Here is a 21,050-nt window from a genome sequence, read left to right on the forward strand (position 1 = left end):
TCAAAACCATGCACAGAATCTGCTGAGCACCCCCAAAATTCATATTTGTATAGATATTTTTCCTTTAAAAATAAGACATTTACTTAGGAAACTGATATTTGAAAACAAAGATCCTCTCTGGCTCAAAACAAACAAACAAACAAACAAAAAACAGTGGTCTCTATTCTTATAAGAGTTTTCCAAACAAAAGTTCCTCTTTGAGGAACCCGGAGGATATTTTGTGGCCTTCAGGTTATTTGTAACCAGTCCACAAACCGCAAAATCATCTAATCAAAATAGATTTTCTCTCCAGTTTATTGTTGCTCTTTGGTCGCTTTGTAAATCCATTGCTCATCAGATCAAATGTTTGGAGAATGCCATTTTTCATTTTGAACAAATGGAACCATAAAAACAACTCTATTAGCATTGCTTTCAATAATATCCATGGCGATCATACTAACTTAATAGCCTCTCTTCTTTTATTTGAAGGATATTAAATAAAAATTATGCTTTTAATCAGAAGCATTTCTTTAAGAACAATTTATACTATGGGAGACTGCTACGATACAGTCATTCTGTGGTTTTCTTTAGCATTCTCTTCCCAAGAAATCCAGCCCCTAAAGTCTCTGGGAGGACAGCACAGTTTTCTAGAGCATTCTCTTTTGAAATTCAGAAGATGAGTTCTGTGGGATGAATGGCTCCCCACTTTTCTAAGCTGACCTTTCTGTGGCGTTTGCTGCTCACATCCTGAGGCTCCTGCTTTATCTTGCAGGTACCCTAATCCTAACCCTTCATGCAGATACTCAAAGTGCATCTCAAAATGCCCCGTGCAGAGCTCCTGTCCCCTCTTGTCATGACCGCAGGACTGGCAGGAGGCACAGTGACCAGGCGATAGACTTTGAAAAGGGCTTGGCAGTAATCCAAAGGCTTATGGGAGGCCAAAGATCAGAGGTTTGGATCTGCAAGGACGAGACTATTCAAGCAAGGTCTACTAGGTCCAAAGTGTTACAGAAGATCTGCAGGAAGGTGTCCTGGTTTGAGTTCTGGTTTGAAGTTCTTCTTCCTCTTCTTCCCCTCTCTCCCCCTCCTCGTTTGCTCTTTCTCTTTCTCTTCCTGCTCCTCTTCCCATTAGCTGGTGGGCATGATCTCAACACTGTGTGCAGCCCACTTCTATCACAGCCTGGTGCAGAGAAGGAGTGACATGAGCACTCACCCATGTCACCCACAAGGGTACATCAAGGGAGCAGCGGCCCCCGCGCCTCACGTTGGGATGATAAATTCTGTTCCCACTCCTTGGGGTGGGAATTTCTGTGCTGCAGCATGTGATGGGGCTGGTGGGGGTGGGGAGCGATGAGGCAGCCACCAGTGCTCTTCCTCGTGGAGGCCGGAGTTGAGAGAGGGCCAGAGCCGGCTGCAGAGCTAACTTCCACAGATCCCAGAGCCTGTGGGCAGTCTGCAGCAACCAGGATCTGCAGGAGGCAGGAGCAGTCTGGAACAGACCCAGTTGTGTTTGGAGCAGCCTGAGGACCGCACTGTACCCTGCCGACAACTCACTCAGCCTTGTGACTGCAGCAAAACCCCATCAGGCCTCTTTGTGTCTTTTCCAGAACTGCCTCTCTGCTCCGTAATTGATATTACAGGGAGGGAAAGTGGTCTGAGTAATATTATTCCCCAGTAAAGAGTCACCGCTGATTAATTACCTCAAGGACAAGGGGACAGTGACTTTCTCTCTTCACATCAGAAGCCCCTTGTATCCCGCAGCTCCACGCAGGGTGGGGAGGGGAGGAGAAGGCTGAGAGGTGGGGGAAGAGCTGGGGGAGGCATCAGGCGGCTGGTTAGACTGCAGCTCTGTCACCTGCCCCCGCTTCTGCTGCAGGGGCCCAGGCCAGAGCCGCGTGCCAACAGAAAGGCCCACTTGGCCTCCACATTTTATCATTGGAGCTGCACCCCTGTGCCACAGTGAAGCCGTCAGGGCCAGCTGCATGGGGGCTGCAAGACCAACGCAGCTCAAGACGTCCTGCTTGGTGCAAAAGGCCAGCTGTCTGAGTAGGAATCCACCTTCCTCCCACTGACTTCCAAGAACTGAGCAGATCCCTTGGATCTTCCCCTCCCTGCCCCCTGGCGCAGGCTTGATCAGCCTGGTCACTCCCCCTCCATCTAAGATTAGCTCTCATCCAAAGTATAAGGGAAAAGCCTGGGGAGGGGGTGGGTGGCATTTCTGCCAGGACCTTCTGAAGCTGCAAGGGAGTCTGCCTGGACCAGGGGTCCACATTCTGTCTTCTGCCCTGTGCCACTCACCAGGGGCCTCGCTGGCCACATGGCTTTTTCAAGCTGCCCTCTGTTCTCTGGGGTGATCTGCACCAGGAGTCCCTTTCCAGCTCATTCGTGCTGAGTCCAGTGCATCATGAGATAATCCACGGAGTATGATGCGTGCTCATTCCAGGAACTCGCATGGAGGACCTGTTCTGTGCCCAAGAGGCCACAGGGACAAGCCAGGGCATAGAAAGCCAGGTTTATAAGGAAAGGAAGAGAAGACCCGTAGACCTTGGGGATATGACATACAAGAGTTAAAGGGACTCCCCCTCCTTAAAAAAAATGTCCTGAGAGACAAATTACAAGCTCTGGGAAGGCAGTGGGGGAAGAGGCGTCTATGAGGGGATTTCTAAACTGCATTGCTTCAGCCTTAGAGAATTGGTAAAGAAAAAAGAGAAAAAAGCGGCCAGCACTATCTAGTATATTGGAGATTTTTGTTTCTTAAACTAGATACTTTATTCCAGAACCATTAAGAAATATAAGCCCAGAAAAGACCTTTCAGTGTAAGATGGGTTGTTCCTGCAGAGGACTGTGTGTTTCCTGGTTTTGTATTTCTTTCTCTGCTTCTACAACCCCAATGGTGGGAAGTAATAACATTGCCGACCTTGCTAGCTTGTATAGGGTTCAGGGAGACTGAGACCTGCAAGAGGCCTCAGGCAGCACCTGGCACGTGGGTACTAGCCAATAGTTGCTAAAAAAAACATCCCTGAACCAGCAAGCATCTCTGTTGTTATTGATGCACGTGTCAGTTTAACCAACACATCAGCCACGTCTCATGCCATCACTAATACCACTGCAGCCAGAATCAGGGCAGTCCGTGCCCCACCCTGGATTAGTTTGAGTTCATGGTCCTCAGCTGTGAAATGAGCTTCACAGGAACAAGGATGCTAAAGACTTGGGATAATGATCATGGAAATAGTAAAAAAAAAAAAAAAAAAAATGTGACCACGGTAGCATCCACTGCGTCGTGTCTTGGCTTCCACGGCGTGCCAGATGGTGCTGAGCTTTCTGTTTCGTTCCCAGAACACGGTGGGGTGGGTGCTACCGTTATTCCTGATTCACAGAGAAGAGGCTGAAGGTACAGCGTCCCTAAGACATTTTGTCCAGCAGCCCACTGAGTAGTAAGAGGAGATTCCTTGTGCCAGGCAGGTCGTTAAAGCCCCGGAGTGATGATCAGCATATCAACAATGTTAACATTAGAGTGTAGATATTCCTGCTGGGCCTGAAGATGGCCCACGCCACCTGTAATCCCAGCAGTTTGGGAGGCTGAGACAGGAGGATCGGGAGTTCAAAGACAGCCTCAGCAAATAACAAGGTGCAGAGCAGCTCAGTGAGATCCCGACTCTAAATTAAAAAATACAAAAAAAAAGAAGTGGGGATGTGGCCCAGCGGTTGTATACCCCTGGTACACACGCCCCCAAAAGAGAGTATGGACATTCCTATACTGGGGGTGGAGTGGGGGTGCCACCTATGAAAGGCAGCAGAAAAGCTGTCCCTGAGCTAACAGTAGACCTCAAGCTACCTGGAAGGGCTTTCCTCAAGTCAGGAGCTGCCGGCCGCAGGAGCTGTGCCGCCACCAGGAGGGCAGCCTTGTCTGTGCCCTTTCTGGTTGGCTCTGTCACTAGAAAGTGAGCAGCCCTACAGCCAGCCTGCCCCCCAGGGGTGTGCTGAGATGAGATGGCCTGTGACTCCCCCTCCAGAGGGGGCCTTTGGGGAGGGGGAGAGGGGAGGCAAGCCCCTTCTCTGGGGCGCTGGGCCTGGAGCAGGATGTTGGCACCTGGCTGAGGTCCGCCATGCTTACCCCTCTCCAGGGTTCCAAGGCCTTTGCCTCTGGCCTCTGGTCAGCCTTTGGTCCCAAGCTGCTGAGTCCCTCTCAATTAAGTGAAGAAAATAACCATTTTTCTCCTTTTAAAAAAAGTCCCTTTTCTTGACCAGCAGGACACCTCCTCCCGCTTGGTCTCCCAGTGGTCTGCTGCTCCCACCTGCCAGGGAAGCCCCTCCCCCTACCGTGCCCTTACAGTGACACAAAATATATTTTCACTCTTCCCAGTTCATGCTTTTATATGAAAGTACGAATCTCTCAGGTGTATTTTGGGGGTCCATTTAAAAATACCATACAACAGGCTTCAAGGCCTGGTCCTGTGTGACAGGCTGCACCCCTGGACCCCAAGCTGCTGCCCTGGGCCTCAGGTTGGTGGCAGAGTCCAGGAGAGGAGAAAAATGCTCATTTCAATTGTGTGGGGGGTCACACAGATCTTCAGACCTGAAGCAAATCCAAGAGAGGAGAAATTTGCTCTAAATAAAGAAACGCCAATGACTGACAGTGGCCCTTGATAAAGGGACAGACCGTGATCTCCCTTTAAGCTGGGAGCCACCTGAAGGCACCAAGAATGGAATCCTATCGACAAGATTTATTGAAAAAAGACCTCCTTCAGAGGGAGACGAATGGAGGGAGGGAAGGACACAGGGGAAGGGGAGGAACTGTGGATTCACATTGACCAAATATCACAGCGATTTTCACTTTGGGGGGATAACTATAAAGTACCCATTTAAAAAAACAGCACATAAAGACCAGGAAGACCCATAGAGTAGAGGAAGGGGCTCAGGGACAGAGAGGAGGGGGGAAAGGGAAGTCCATATGCACACCGTGTGAATTCCTCACAGTGAACCCCAGCATTGGATGGAACGATAATGCACTAATGAAAATATTTTGAAAAAGAACTTCTTGGAGAGATGGGCCAAAGGGGCTCTGAATTTCAAACCTTGGTTCCTCAGACGCATTTCCACCCCACTGGTCAAAACTTGCGCTGATTTTGGGTGTCTGAGGTCCCATCCCTGACTCCTCCCTGGGATTGATTAACTAAGAACCAAAGGGCAGAGAGGAGAGAGAGCTTTGCCCGGGGCAATTCGCAGTGGGGAGAGTGGGGGGATGGGTGAGTGAATGGATTCTGTGTTTTAGGGACTTTTTGTAAACTCTGGAGTCTACAAGTCCTGTAAACCCAGGATTCCTTGCAAAGCTTCAGCCCCCAGGTCCCAGCTGAGCCCCGGAGAGGTGAGTCCCCGGCCCCCACCAGGCCTTTGGTGACAGTGGATCTGGTCTCAGCAGGGAGGAGTAGGAAGTTCTGCGGAACGAAGCTGGGGAGGGAAGCCTCCAGTCCCCAAGGAGAGGACTTTGTTACTGGGCAAAGCCGGCCCAGCAGGAGGGGCTCTTTGATATGTAAATGAACCCTGCTCGGGATTTCCTCTTGTTCTGGGCCCTTCCCTGGGCTCAGCTAGAATTCTCTGCAGAGGTGCTGTCTTCTTCCCTCCCTTCCCCACGGGGCTGTAAGTCCAAGTCAGGCCACTGCACTGCAGCCAGGGCTTAACCAGGAGGCCCAAGTCCTCTGCGTCAGCTTCAGGGAACGTTTCTGAGGATCCCGTTTTTCCAGAGTGTGGGAAGCCTGGTTCCATTAACCCTTTGAGTTCACTGCTTCCTGACCTGGAAAAACAAGGTGTTTGTTCATCTACTCAAAACCATCCCTGGGTGCAGCCAGAACCTTATGCCAAGCTCCCTGACTCCAAGGTGTGTGTGTGTGTGTGTGTGTGTGTGTGTGTGTGTGTGTGTGTGTGTGAGAGAGAGAGAGAGAGAGAGAGAGAGAGAGAGAGAGGGAGAGAGAGAATGAGAATGAATATGAGCAGAAAAACAAGTACACAAAGAATCTGTTGCTATTTGGTGAAGACAGTTGGGCAGGGTAGTAGAGAGAGAGGGGATTACTTTACAAGGACCAGAGATTTTAAAAACAGAGTTTGAGAACAAGGGACAAGGTTGTCCCATCCATTCACTGGAAGGGCTGGGTCTGCCGCAGGGCGTGGATGGGAGAGGGAGGAGGCTGGGAGCGCTGCACAGCTTTGCAGCCTGGGAAGGAAGGTGGAGCTGTTCTTCATGCAGTTTTGCCAGCCACTTCTCACCTATCAGCTGTGGGCATCTGTGGAGACTAATGCACAGGGCAACTAGGTTTGGGCATCTTTAGCTCCTTAGCTTCCAACCTGGCTGCCAAGGCCAAGTGGGTGCGGATTTCACAGTTTCAGAACCAACAAGCACCTGATCCTGTCTCCGTTGCCACATGGCTATTATATGTGGCCAACAGTGACAGATGTGCACTTGTGCGTGGGGAGACGCAAGAGGGAAAGTTATTAAAAATGCTGGTCCCTTTTGGTGAGAGTGGCCTTCGAGCCTCGTGTGCTCTCTGTTCAGCTGTTAAGATTGTTATTAAACTTTATGGACCATAAACCCCACAGAAACAAGGAGAGGGAGAAACCGTGGCCATTACATGGTGTCAACACAGAGGCCATATCTCACTGCCTGAAAAGCACGCCCGGCCTGCAGCCTCTCCCAGGCCCACCTGCCTGCCGGCTGGTTTCCAGCCTTTCCAGCCGCAGGGAGGCTTTCTGGACATGAAGTTTCCCTGAGATGAAAGTTCCCTTTCAGAAATCTCAGCAGAGGGTGCACTTCCTGCAGGGTGTCATGTGACATGTGCCAGCCCCCATCCATCCCACCAGGGTCTCTTACCAGGAGGAAATAGTTCTTGCTTCAACATGCACGTCTTAGTTTGAATGGAGCACAGAGGTTGTTCCATGCTTCAGCTTCATGCAGATGTGAAGTTGGACACCTCCAAGGGACAGGAGATGTCACACATGGCCAAGGCCAGCGACTGTCTAGGAAATGACAAATGCCTGTAGAGATGTAAATTGCTTGCGTGTTTCCAAGGCCATTATTTGACAAAATAAGATGTTATGGTAATTATGAGGTTATTTTGGGGGTTTCATCTTCCTTCCCAGGTACATCCAGGAATATAATTTTATCTCTGTTTTGTATTAAGGTCAAAATTTGCAGGATATGGATGCATTTGATTCAACTGCCCAAGAAACCCAGATGTCCTCGTCGTGTGTTGTGATTATCATTTCCCTGAGAGGCGGGGTCATCCTTGGCCTTTTGCAATTGTTCCTCTCATTTGGAAAGGTCATCTTTCCAGGGAGATCACTTCCCTTGTTTGAAGTCAGGCAGAGACAAGTGACTTGGTTTGTCCAGAGAGACAGGAATGGAAGTGTCACCTCAAGGAAGAAATTTAAAAGCCAGTACAGGGCAACCTGGCGCTTTCCCTAACGGGGTGATCTTGGACTCAGGAGGAGGGAACTCCTCCATCATTGAGTGACTGAGATGGCAGAGCCCCACCCCCTCTAGGCTTGCGGTAGGAGCAAGAGCTTAGCTCCTACCATGTTAAGTTGCTCTGGACATAGATTCTCACTGCGGCAGAACCCTGTCCATCCTTACTGGAACAGCACCTGGCACTTCATGCATGAACAGCATATCAGAGTCTTTTATTTCCAGAGTAACATTGGTGATTCCCATTCAAATAAAGCATTTTTCCTATTGTAGTTATCTCACTTACCTATGGGAACATGTTCCCATCTTGGTGTGTAGTTGACTTTTACAACAAATCCCATATTTGCAAGATATATCGCCATGCTGTTTTATTAGGAATGGAGAATGACTTTTCTTTTCCTTGGTGGCCTTTGTTGACCTAACCTTGCCTTCTCTGGAGGCAGAAGGCTGCCGGGAATTACAGTGGTCGAAAGACAGAGAAGTTGGAGGAGAAACAAGGAGAGAAAGTGGGCAACTCCTTTGGTAAACGAATACACTTAAGACTCCCCCGCTACAGTGGTGTAAGAAACACCCCTGTATTGGTCTGTGTCAAGTTCTGGGTGTGCAGAGGCCGTGGACAGCACTTGTTGGGAGCGAAGGTCATCAGACCCCACCTGCATGGACTCCAAGTCATGAAACAGAAGTCGGGTTTGAAGATCCAGGTTATGAGCAGGCGCCGCAGGCTGCAGGCCCTGCCACCACAAAGCATCCGGCATCGCCGTCAAGCCTGCAGGCTGCGAGAGTCAAAGAGGAACGTAGGTTCCGAATCCAGTCAAGGCCTCCATGAGCCTTGCTGCTCTGGACACGCTCTCCAGTGCCTCTGAGCCTCGGCTTCCTCGTCTGCACAGTGGAGACGGTAGCACTCCAGTTTGCCGACCTCTAGTTAATATTAAACCTTGTTTATAGAAACTCTACAAATCCCCAAGGGCTTTTTTAAAAGCTTTTTTAAAATAATTAATACTGGTGACAATGACAATGTGAATTGAGGTCACACTGTGTGCCAGGCCCTGTGCTGGGTACTTTATGTGTGTTACTTTCATACAGCCTTACAGCAGCTCTGCATTCTTCCAGGTGACAAACCTGAGGCTCAGGGAACTTGCCTGGTATCGGGTGACTAAGAGATGGCAGGTCAAGTGACCTTTTGCACCTCCCTGCAAGCCTCTTACCTGGGCCTCCGTCAGTTGCACTGCTGGTGACTGTGAGACGCTGGCTCCTCCCCTCTTCTCTTGATGCCTCCTGGAAGGCATCACCAGCAAGACCACATCCCCAGCACTGTCACTGAGGATGGCAGTCCAGGGAAAACACCTTGTGGAATAGCATTTCTTATCATTTTATGTCCCCTTTAATTTTCATTTAAGTTCCCCTCTGTAACAGGCAGTTCCCTTCAGCTCTCATAAAACTTTATGGTCTTTACTTGTGAATAGGCAATGGTAAAATTGATTCTCTAAAACCAACTTCTAGTCAAGTTACGTAATTAGCCAATAAGGGAGGCCGAGGGAGCGTGGTGTACCGGGTCCTCCCTCAAGAGGTCAGACACATTATCATTGGTTAGTCGCCGTGTCTTTAAAACACCATCAGCTTGGAAAACACTATCCATTAGCAAGCGATCAGAGCCACGAGGAACCTCAAAAGGTCGAGCGGCCCATCCCGAGGGCTCAGCCTCCCGGAGGAGGATTAGCCTTCGGTCCCTGGGCTGTCTGAGGGGACCACAGGTCTGGGTGGAGTCCCTGAGTGAGTTAACCCACCGACACTCACTCCCAGCTTTTGCTTTTGCACGCACCAGGGCTGGCATCCCAACCCCGCTCCTGTCCCTCTCCTGCTTCCCGCCTCTGTGAGGACAGCGGCCTTCCTCCAACCCCAGCTCTGCCATCTCAGTCACTCAGTCCAGCCTTCCGCCTGACACCCTCCCAGGAAAGACCCCGATTTGGATCATGCCCTTGTGTAGCTGAGGCAGAAGGTCTGCGAGCCAGAACCTGCAGGGAGAGGACTGATGGCTCTCCTTACAGGTTCGCTTCTTGGTTCTTAAAGCAGAGGCCCCAAGACATCACCAAGCCCACTTCTGCCTCTCCCAGCACAGGGCTGGACCACCTCTCCCAGCCTCTCTTGTGTGCCTGGCTACGTCCTGGCTGGTAGAATGTTGGTGGGAGTGGCACCGGCCCTGCAAACCCAACCCATAAAAACCTGCCCTGAACAGTGCTCCGTGGTCTCCGCTGCAGGCTTGGTGACTTTGGAAAGGGCACATTGAAGGTGGCAGTTCCACAAGATGAGCAGGACCAGGGCCGCTGAGTCACCGCACAGAGCCAAGCCTCCCGAGGATCAGAAATTCTAACGGTGGACTTTGTGGGAGAAGCCGTTGGTGGCACCACAGCCAGCAGTGTTCCCCGATACCTGTGAGCTCCTACTGCTGTTCTGGACAAGAAATTGTGGCAGAGAAGTCACTGGCACTGCCGGTCGGCCTGAGGATCATGAGAGGCTGGCCAGCTCCACTGGGAGCATGACCCCATCATCCTGTCGCCGGCCTCCACACTGGCCGTCTGTCCAAAGTGACCCCTCACATTTTCTCTTTCCCGTGGCCATTCTATTCTTCCATCTAGCACTTACGCTCTCTGATGCCATCCAGTCTATGGATTTATTGATGGCTTATTTATTGCTTGGTCTTCTTGACTCTAATCTGTAGGACAGGAGGGACCTCACGGTCTTGCCCACTCTCATGTCTTCAGTGCCTGGTCCATAGAAGGAGCTTTGGCGAGTGGACCAGGGTGGGAGTGCGGGTGGCCCACCGTGCTACGAGACGCCGCCAGTTTCACGGACCTTTCTTTCTTTTCAAGGAAGGGGGGAAGTCTTGCTGAGTAACAGAATGAGAATTGTCACCTTGTCTTCCTGAAATGCATTGCACTGAGCCTGGGCCAGGAGCTGTGGGAGGCACTGAGGGCAAGAAGGAAACCAGAGGGGCCACTCCTCCAGCAGAGTGAGGTCTGGCCATGGCGGGGAGACGGACAACGGGGTCATTTAGGGGCATGGGTTGGTGGTGAGATCACGCTTCACACCAAACATGGAGAGTGAGCCCTGGAGCCTCGTCTAGGGATTCCGAGAAGGGCTCTGGGGAGATGGAGAACCGCTCACCTGGCTCAGTAGAGATCCAGTGGCTGCTCATATTTAGGTTCCAAATACACTGCTTTCCAGTTTTTTCCACGCCCCCTCCCTCTTCCTTCAGGACCATACACCCAAACCCACCCTTATTCATTTGGGTTGTCGAGATGGAGAAGATTCCCTTTCAGGGCCACTGCAGGCACAGAGCACAGAATTTGGCCACCTGGTGACCATCTTGCCTAGTTGTGTGTGCAACCCCAAGGAGAAAATTTCCCACCTCAATAGCTTCATTGTTATGCCAGGGAGCCATCGTCCCTGGGATGGTGCTACCAGAGAGCCTCCTCAGAGCTGGGCAGGCCAGCACCACCGATGTTCTCAGGGCCGTAAGCATTGCAGTTTTTAAACGATGAAAAATCGCACTGTGATGTTGCTGGTTCCTATTAGCCAAAAACTAAAGCACGTTATCCTTCACTGATTCAGAAGAGAACCAGTTCGCCTGCTGTCTGGGGAAGGGGCCCATCTACACTCTTCCCAACCAAAGCAATTCTTGAAAAGAATCTCTCCACCGGCGCTCATCATCCGCCTTGATCAAGCATTTGCTTATAGGAACGCTTTTGGAAGGGAACTTGGTCCCATTCACAAGTGTTTATAAGCCACCCATCTTCCACTTCCGATTATTAATCTCTGTCACCGGAGTTTCATGACAAGATGAGCACTCAAGGAAGAAAAATGGAAGAAGGCTGAATTTTAATTTGCTGTTTCTTCACACACAAAAAACACCCCCAGGTCAGTCAGTGCCCAGAAATGGAGGCCAACAGATAATGATAGCAAGGGGCCTCCTGTTCCCACCTATTGTTTCCAACTCTCATTAGGAAAAGGGAACCCGGGGACCATTGTCTTCTCCAAGGGTGCAGACCGGATGTGATCGTCCTGTTTACAGAGGGGGGCGGATTCCCAGCTCCACAGTCCCCCCACACTCAGCTGTCCCATCTCCAAGGAACAATGCCTCTCCCCGACCCCCCAACAGGGCTCGTGCTGACTGCACAGAGGAAGCCACACGCTAACAAACACGCTCGCAGGCCAGGAAGTTTTAATCAGCGCTTTCTACCACAGAGGTATGATGGATGGGGGCCCCGCTGCGGAGGGGTTTCCTCTAGATAAAACAATAATGCCCCGCTCTCAAGAACCTGGTCGACAGCTGAAGGCAATGATTAATCCCCGCAAAGCCAAACATGGGAAGACTGGCGGGAGGAGATTAGTGGCCGGGTATAATTAGCCACGATTATCACCGAAAAGAATTTGGAGTAGATTCTGCTCTTGGGGGCTGGGGACAAAAATAAAAAAATAAAAAATAAAACCAGCTCTGCAGAGGAGACCCACAGCAGGGTGACCTCGTAACTTGCTATCCCATCCATCCTGGATGCTTTTGAGAGTGGGAAGAGTCAGTAATGATCATGTCAAGACAACAGGCATGAATTGGGTTGTCCCAGACCAGCAGGGGTACGTGGTCACCTTGTCTGCGATTCACACATTTGGAAGGAACCCAAGTAGTCATGGCGAGAATAGATTCCAAGCTAGACCTTTGATAGATTCTAGGAGAGCTTGTACAATTTTAACAACCTTGGGTTAGAAAATAGTTTTCCATTTCCCAACTCCATGGAATTGACAGTGTTAGGCACTTTTAATAGCAAGAGGAAGAAAACTTCATCCCAACAGGCTTCACTAACTGGAAAAGTATAGATGTGACATGGGGGTCAGGTAAAGTTTGCTCCAGGGGCTGGATGATCAGGACCCGGCCTCCCTCTCGTCCTCTCTTGGTTTCCTTTCCTCGGCATAAGCACCATTTTCTGACAAGCATTCCTAAGCCACAACTTCCAGATGCAGTACATTGGGAGAAGACCAGCATCTCTTCTCCTGGGATTCTGTCTCAGCCAGCTCAGATCGCATCCCATCCTGCACCAACCTCTGTGGCTAGGGGGATGTGGGAGTTTGGCAAGGCTTGGGCCAAGGCTCCACCCTGGAGCTGGTGGAGCTGCCACTGAAGACATCTCAAATCTTACGAACTAAGTCGGGGAGCCCGTGGTCCCCCCAAAATCAAAAGAAGAGGGGATGGTTCTCTGCCATTTGTTCTCCCGCCTCCTCTGCTTTGGGCCTTACTCAACGGAAGCCGCTCTTTGCATCTGTGCCTTGGCCCGGCCCATCCAGGGCAGGTTCCCACCGCCCACACCTGGCTGATTCCGTTTGTTTAACCAGAACTTTGGGGTCAGCGGGGTGGTCCACCCCATAGGCCCTGCTGCCACCACGGGGAAGCTCTGACTCCCTACAGAATAAGTCCAGGCACCGGAACCACGTTGCTGTCACTCCCGCAGCTCGCCACCTTACCTCTGCCCTCCCCGCTCGACTGCGGCCACACGGAGGCAGGGTCTGTGCCTCCCGTCCACAGCTGCTCCCCAGCACCAGCCACGTCATCACGAGATGTCACCTTCCATTTAACAAGGAAAACACGCAGGTGGAGAAAGGCCCATGTCCTGCGGTACACGTGCCCTCCTCCTCTTCTTGGGGCAGCAAACCAACCTCCTGGGGTGGCTTCTTGAGTATGCAGCACCCCATCATCTTCATGTTCTGGCAGGGCTGGAATCTGCTGGGGTCCCTCTTTGGGGTCCCGGATCCTTGCCTCTGACAGGGCTGCCTTCAGAGGTACCTGCAGGGACAGGCCAGCTGTCCTGGGGCTTTTTCTTTCATTCCAAAGCAGGTGGCTGCTTCGTGCGCTCCTGGCCCTGGGGGTGGGCTCCCTGGGATTAGTTTTGTTATCCATGATGGTAACAGCGACACCCATGCCATCATGCAGCTTCCTCTTCAAAGCGTCACTTAGGCTCTCTGATTCTGGCTGACAGTCAGGGTCTTCTCGCTGTCCCCATTTTAGGTGGGGGGAGTCAGTGCTCGGCGGAGTCCAGTTACTGGCCTCAGCTCCATGCCACAGTTTACTCCATGACCCAGAAAGTACACTCTTCACCTGGCGCTACCTAAGCAGTGTCCCCATCAGAGGCTTTCCAAAAAGATGAGAATTGAGCATGGTGACCTCTTGGTGAGAAGAATCAGTCCTCCCACTGGGCCCAGGGAAGCCAACGGGATGTGAGGCCGAGGTGGGAGCATGGTGGTGGCGACACTCAAGGGCAGCTCCTCTAGGCAGTTGTCACGGTAGCTGTCAGGGATCCGCTCCTCCCCGTCATTTCCCACCCATGTTGACAACTCCCCTGGGTGCCACACACCAAGCTCAGCAGCGGGAGGTGTAATCAGTGGTGCCAACAGCACTCACAACAGCCACCTTTCAAGTGATGACAGTGGCATGGCCCTGTGCCCCTCCCTTGGGTGCGTTAGTTTAATCAGTTCTGCGGGGCAGAGGCACCCCTGGTAGCTCAGATTTACAGATGAGACTCCGAGAAGTTAGGTGGCTCAGCCAGGAGCAAGCAGAGAGCAAGTGGCCAAGTCTAGAAGCTGACCCAGGCAGTGGGCTCTGGGATCTTTGCCCTTGGGTACCTGGCTCCCCTGTGTGGCACAAGGTCCCTGCCAGGGCAGCCCCTCTCTGAAGGTTTTACTGTTATCTAACAGCCGATGACCTGTCTCAGCAGCTCTATTTTTAAATGTGGATCTTAGAGTCACATCGTGTGCCAAGGCGTCCACAGTCCTCCTGTGCAGTTGATTAGGGATGCATTGATGCCCACTTCCAAGCTGAAAAGTTCTCTAGAAATACAAACTGCCTAACACACACACACCTACTTATTTTCGTCCTTTGGAAAGGAAGAGCTAAGGTACACTGTATGGGTCAGGCTAGACTTGGTGTGCTGCAATAACAAACAGCCCCCACTTGCCGGGTCTTGCGGAAATGAAGACTGAGTTCTTGTGCTCACTCTAGGCCCATCAAGAGCAGGCTCTGCTCTTGGTCTTCTCCATTCCAGGATCCAGGCTGATGGCACAGCCTCCCTCCTCACCAGGGGAAAGAGACGGGCAGGTTCTTAAAGCCTCTTCCTGTAACCAATACCTGCCATGTCAGCTTTATTTTATGGATCAAAGGAAGTGACCTGGTTTCTCCTGGGCAGGGTCCTATAGTCCTGCCATGGAAAAGAGAAGTAGGTGATGGTGCACAGTCGTGTGGTCTCCCGGGGTGCTGATGGCAGACTCCCCCCACACCCTGCCCGCCCTTTCGTATGGCTGCCCTGGTCCTAAGGTCACAGCTACCAGCTGTCCTTGAACTGGTGCTACCCACTGACCTCAAAGTCTGGAGGGTCTGCTGTCTGCACGTCCACCCTAACCCTCCTTTTGGGTCAGGTGAACCCCCGCCAAGCAGCTCCTGTCTCCAGGTCCCCTGCCCTTGTTTCATTCAGCCTGAGTGGGAATGCTCCTGGTTTTCCTCAAAGTGCAAAGAACACCCAGGCCAGGTGCCCGCCCTGCTTGGCTCATGTCTTGGAGGTTCTTCTTTGTCTTTCAGAGACAGGAAAGAGATGGAGACAGAGAGGGAAGGTGTGACCTACTTTTCATTATCAGCCCCACTTCCTCTGCAAAACACGACTTTTCTCTTCTTATTACCCTGAGCAGGAAAATAAAATGTTTTCCAAAAGACCTGGCTTTGGCTGTCGCGAGGAGCGCCAGGGACTTTGTTCCAAACTCGGATGAACCCGGTGAGCCAAAGATTCCAATTTTTTTTTAACACCATAATTGACTTTCAGACGGCTCTCCCTCCGCGTGAATAACACGCGGGTGCTTTTCCACAAATATCAGCAGCGAGGTGGGACGGAACGTGCCCCCAGACTAGCTGTTCGCTGGATACGAAACCCTGCCAGTCCCATATAGGTCACATTTCCTACCAGATTTTGTGCTTATCTCTACATTACACCTTGTAGCGCGGGGGAGAAGAGCGCTTCTTGACATCTTTTTGAAGAATGGCGCTCTTTAAAAAAACATAAGGGAACTTTTTTTTCAAACACTATAATGAGGGTCTTCAAGTCTACAGGCAAAACAGAGCTGTTTGAAAAGACATTAGCCTGGGAGCCGCGCTGCGCGTCGACACAGCAGTCAAGATGCCGCCTTGTCTCCCGGTTAGTTCTCACCCACCAAAACCATTTGCTAATGAAAGTTCTGGCTGACAGGATGGCAGCACCTGCCAGTGGAGACAAGATGAGCCTCCTGGTCGTGAGAAAGACGAAAACGGGGAGGAGGAGCCTCCTTCCGAAGCACCTGAACCCCGAGGTAGCAGCGACAACAGCTCTTAGGATCCGAGCATTGACAAAGAAGTGACCACTAGCAGAGACTCCCCGGGTCCTTGTCCCAATCGAGTCTCACAGTAACGTTGTCGTTAGATGGAGCAGCTCCATGAGGTCCTCGCCGTGCTGGTGAGGGGACAGCACTCGGAGGTCACAAGGACCCTGGCCGTCCCGCGGCTCAGGAGGGTAAGAGAGGATTGGACCCCTGTCCACTCTTTGAACATACTGAGTGTCTCCGTGAGCAGAGGACAGCTGTCTGGACTCTTGTTAGGGTCCCACCAGGTTAGAAGGCACGTCCCCGACACTGTCCTCGCTTCCCAGTGGCAAGGTTGGGATGGCTCCCAGACCACCCTCATGTTTGACGGTTAGCTGGGGAGACTCCAGCAGCAGCCGTGATGCTCCTGGTCAGTCACGGTACAGGTCACAATCAGCCAAATGAAGAGACACACAGGGCCGAGTCCAGGGAGAGTACGACCACGGAGCTCCGATGGTCGCCTGAAGTCAGGACCGAGCACTCTCCTGGAATCCCTGGGGATGACCCACGTGGAGTACGGCCAGTGCCGGCAGCCGCCTGAGCCCAGGGTTCAGAGGTCCATCTCATAGGCACAACAGGTGGACAGACTGCCACAGGTTGACCTCCGCCTCCTGGACAACTGATGCCATGCCACCACGTCCCCAACCTGAGTCCCATTATGGGTGTCCCTGGGATGGCCATCCCACCCTAGGACTCTCTGGGTGTGGTCAGTCCTCCTCCTAAATCACATGAGGACTCACCACTATGAGCCAGGGCCCAGGCAGGCAGAGACCCCCTGGGGGACAGGAGTTCTGCATTTCTGGAGGCCAGGCACTCCACACAGAGCGGACACCAGCCTCTCGTTTGCACAGGAGGAAGCTGAGGTCCGAGGGGTGGACTCTGGCCACAGAGCTAATGACCGCGGACAGTGGAGGCTGTACATCCCAGTCGGGCACCGGCGCTCAGCTGTGTGGTGCATGTTCCCTGAGGGATCCGCAATCATATGCAAGAACTTATAATTCAGGCTTTATTTGGCTAGAAACATAGAATTCATAGGGTATTCCATCCAGGAGGCCTCCGTCTTGTCCTCAACCTCCTCTCTTTCTGCCTGGCACACTCTGGCCTCACCCCACTAGAATTTCCTCCTCCTCTTCCTCCTCATTTCCACTCCAGCCTCTAGAAACACAGCAGCCATTTTCTCCTATGCAAATCCTCTCTTTACTTCTTTTTTTCTTCCTCCCCCTCTCTCTTTCTTTCTTTCATTGGGTATTAAACCCAGGGAAGCTTTACAACTGAGCTACATCGCAGCCTATTTATTTTTTGAGATAGGGTCTTCTTGCTAAGTTGCTGAGGCTGACCTCCAACTTGCAATCCTCCTGCCTCAGCCTCCCAGGTCACTAGGATTACAGACATTTATTAATCACCACACCTAGCCAAACCTATTATATTTTGAACCTACTCTTTCTAATATCCAGTTTATAGTTGTTATTTTTTTCCTCAGGGATGGGAAGTAGAATATCAACTTTTTTTTTTTTTTTTTTTTTTTTTTTTTTTAAGAAAAAAGCTTTGGAACTTCTGCATGCATCGTATCAGAAACTTGCAATTCATTATGTGTTAGTGGTTTTCCCAAGAAGTCTCTTGTGTTGTGTGTGTGTGTGTTGGGGGTTACATTTTACTTGTGTCTAAATCAAGTAGATCACTTTTTCCTATTGGAGAAAATCCCTCATGTGAACTTGATTCTTCCAGAATAATTGCTTTTTCTCTGCCTGGGAAATGTCAGAGGGTGACTTCTGGGGCTTCAGAAATGGTGGCCTGGGCTGATTGCTAGCAATGATTAACCCACAGACAAGGCTCTTGCTAGAGAAGGGGAAGGCCACAGGGCCTGGGGAAAATACCAGAAGGTCTTTGAAGCTCAAATTTGAAGCTATGAATTAGCAGGCCTCCTAAGAAAGAGCTCTCTTATGTGGTCAGACACATTTTACAACACTTGAAGATTAGCAGGCTTTTGATTCACTTTGCTTTTCTTCGGGCAGGTCGAGGCTGGGGTTGCTTTTAAAAGTTTGTTTAAAATGTGGAGTTGGCTGCCATCATGTCACCATCAAACATGGTACTTGAACTGTCAATAGCTATTTATTGGAAAACCAGAGTAATGGCGTAACTGAAAGAATCCAAGCTTTGGAGTCAAAACTCTGGGTCTTGAAACTTGCTCTGCTACATGCAACCTGGTTGTCACTGAGTGAAGAGCAAATCAGTAAAACTCTCTGTGGTCCAGTTTCTTTTTTCAATCTATAAACTTCTTCCAAATATTGGTAAAATATGTATGATGGTTATGCACCCAACATTTATGTGATTCCTATGTGTGGGACTGACCATATGCCTTTAATAAGCATGCAGCTTACATTCTATGGCATTTGCTAAGTGTCCCTTTAACACCTGGAGTACGTCTCTTTGGGACTACCGTATCACAGCGTGCTTCTGTTGCTGTGTTGACCGAGGTCTGAGTGTGCACAGGGCCCACCTTAGATTCTAGCACACTGGGCTCTCGGTGTTCATTCTGTAAAACAGCAAGTGCAGGGTTCCTTGGTATCCTGTGTAGAGCAAGCTCATCAGCTCAGCTGGTGCAGGCCACGCGATCAAGGCCAATCATTGCTGCCACTGGGTGGTGGCAGCTTTGGGGGATTGAGTAAACAACCTTTCCACTGCTCAGAACATGAGCAGAAAGTTCTAGAATGGCCTCGAGGTGAGACTGAGGCTTCTCAGCTCTCAGACAAAACACATCCATGTTGTCCAGGGCAGTGGTTCCTTGGAGCAGAGAAGCGCCCTCCACCACACAGCAGCTCCAGCTTGAAGTTCTGCCACCTTAGCAGAGGCTCACTCCTGCAAGCCGCTTCCTGCCTATTTCTACTTGGGAGCCATGACTGTAAGACACAAAGGGTAACATTACAGGGCACATGTTAAAACGCATTCCTGCTTTGTCAAACCATGCAGAACGCTTTTTCCCAATGAGGACTAGGTGCTCACGCCTGTCCATGGCCAAGATTTTAGAAGGGAAGTCTTTAAGTGACCAGGTGGTATTCCATTTCTTTTGAGTGTGAGAATGTTCTTTTCCTCTGAAGGAAGGTGATTGGCTCAAGCCCTGGTCCCAGCCTCACGAGTCTGCTCACCTCCTGAGGCCCTCCTTCCTTTCATTTTCTTCCTCCTGCCTTGATTGAGAATACAGGTGGTCATGGGGCTGTTTCAGACCGTGAGTGACTGGGCAGGAAGAATGTGACCCAAGAGCCCAGGGAGCCTGAGCTCAGGGGGATCATGGAGTGTGATGGGTGAGGGGAGCGAGGACAGGTGAGCTGGGACTGTTTATCTCCGCAGGCATCTGACATTACAGGATCCTGAGAAGATAAAGCGTAGCCATGCAATGCAAGTGAGGTCATCGGTTGTCTGCCTTGGCTTCTCCAACTCCACGTTGACACCACGGTGTGGGACCGTTTGTCTCTGAGGGCCAGTGGCAGGAGGAAGTTACAGGAGTTGAGGAGCCTGTTCTCATTTTGCAGAGAGCTGGAGTGTCAACAGGGGCTGACACGGAGAAGCAGGTGTGCCAGAGGTGGCCTGAGTTTCCACAAGGGACCGGGTCTGACCTTCAAGACAGCTGAGTGCCAATTCTGACCTTGCCCCCAGCCAGGTGACAGAGCAGCAGGAAGTCACCACAGCAGCCCATCCCCAAGCCCGAGTTTTCAATTCTATGTAAATAAGACTTGAATTTGAGGAAGGAGTGAAGTATTTGTCACGTGGAAGCAGGCTTTTCAGTACCTGGCCAGTTGGTATCGTGGCTCTGAAGTCACCTGAGCCTGAGCTTCAAGGTCAGAGAAGGACACCAGCTCCCAGGAGACACACCTCTCGGCCCAGTCTCGTCTGGGTGACCTTGGGCAAGTCATTTCAGGTCCCTGAGCTTCCCTTTCCTTGCATCAGAAGACACACTTAGCTACTGGGTGGTTTCTAGGACTGTTAGGGACAAGCACGCCAGGCCTGGCAACGCGTTGGCCCAGAGCAGACCCTGGATACGTGCTGGTGTTTTGATTATTGGGCCTGACTTAAAGCAGATCCTCAGTGGACATCCCCCCAGTGGCCATTAGAGGCGTGGTCTCGGGGGTCGCACGAACACTGGGTGACCTCCTACGTGCCCTTGTGTGTTATCTGCTAAATCCAAAGTGGCGCCAAGGAGGGTTGTTAGTGTGTGATCCTCAGGCCCCAAGCGTCCCTGGGCCCAGGCTTGGGCTTCCTGCTTCTGCTTCTTATTTTCGTTTCAGTGCCCAGGGCGAGGGTGTCCCCCTGAATCACCGCCTGTCTTTGGAGGGCAGGTGAAGGCGGGGCTCCTCTCCCTCTGCTCATCTTCATCACCAGTCACCTGCTCTGAAGTTCTGTGAGTCCTTCTTCTGCCTTGGATGCTTGCATATCCTCAGTCACCCCTTTTGCTTAAGTTTGTGTTCAAAAGTGAAAGAACGTCCCGTGAGTGTGTGTGTGTGTGTGTGTGTGTGTGTGTGTGTGTGTGTGGTCACGAGGTCGTGCTAGAATGCATGAACAAAACATCACAGTTCCAGGGCTGGATGCTCTGGTCGCCCAGACTTCAAAAGCCCTTTGTCCGGGTGCATTTACACAACGTGGTCTCCATGTTCGGGTTTCATGAAACCCAGGAGTTTAACAATAAAGCGTGGCCCTGTGCTTTCCTTGCCACTCTTCTCCTCGTGAATATTATTTCCCCTTTGGAAGTGAATACTGATTTTTTCCTTTTTTGGGCACAGATATTCGATGCTTTGGGGGCCTGTTAAGATCGCTATCAATATGCTTCCTAAATAGTTGACATGAAAGAAATTCTGAGAAGAGGTCCCTTTGACTTACTGGAAAAGAAAAATAATAGGAAAGACTAAATGAGCGCACCTGCTCCATCGACACTTTTACAGACCTGCAGTGCTGCATTTCCGTAATGTTGTGTATAAAACACGATTTAAGCCATCCTGCAAGCCTCAGTCTTAGAAAATAAAAAGATATGAACTTGAACCCGAGCTCCTCTGTCAAGAGAATTGCAATGTGTTGTAGCCCTAGGCTTCACTCGAGTTAAATTTACAATTATTCTCCCCTAACAATAACAACAGCCCAAAGAACCCCTTCAAGTTGAGATGTTTGCTCAAGTTTGCGTGGACGCGTGCATATAAATGCACATCTC

At 51.0% G+C, this 21,050-nt stretch overlaps 1 protein-coding gene and 1 long non-coding RNA gene across 3 annotated transcripts in view; both read left to right on the forward strand.

The window, feature by feature from the left end:
• Wwox (WW domain containing oxidoreductase) overlaps positions 1–21,050 on the forward strand; it is an 861,609-nt gene that overhangs the window by 609,155 nt on the left and 231,404 nt on the right. The window lies entirely within an intron of this gene.
• LOC144370911 (uncharacterized) lies at positions 1,790–10,344 on the forward strand. Its single transcript, XR_013430998.1, has 2 exons — positions 1,790–5,344; positions 7,152–10,344. It is a non-coding gene; the product is annotated as an uncharacterized LOC144370911 (long non-coding RNA).

Source organism: Ictidomys tridecemlineatus, chromosome 15 (genome assembly GCF_052094955.1).
Source record: "Ictidomys tridecemlineatus isolate mIctTri1 chromosome 15, mIctTri1.hap1, whole genome shotgun sequence".
NCBI lineage: Eukaryota > Metazoa > Chordata > Mammalia > Rodentia > Sciuridae > Ictidomys > Ictidomys tridecemlineatus.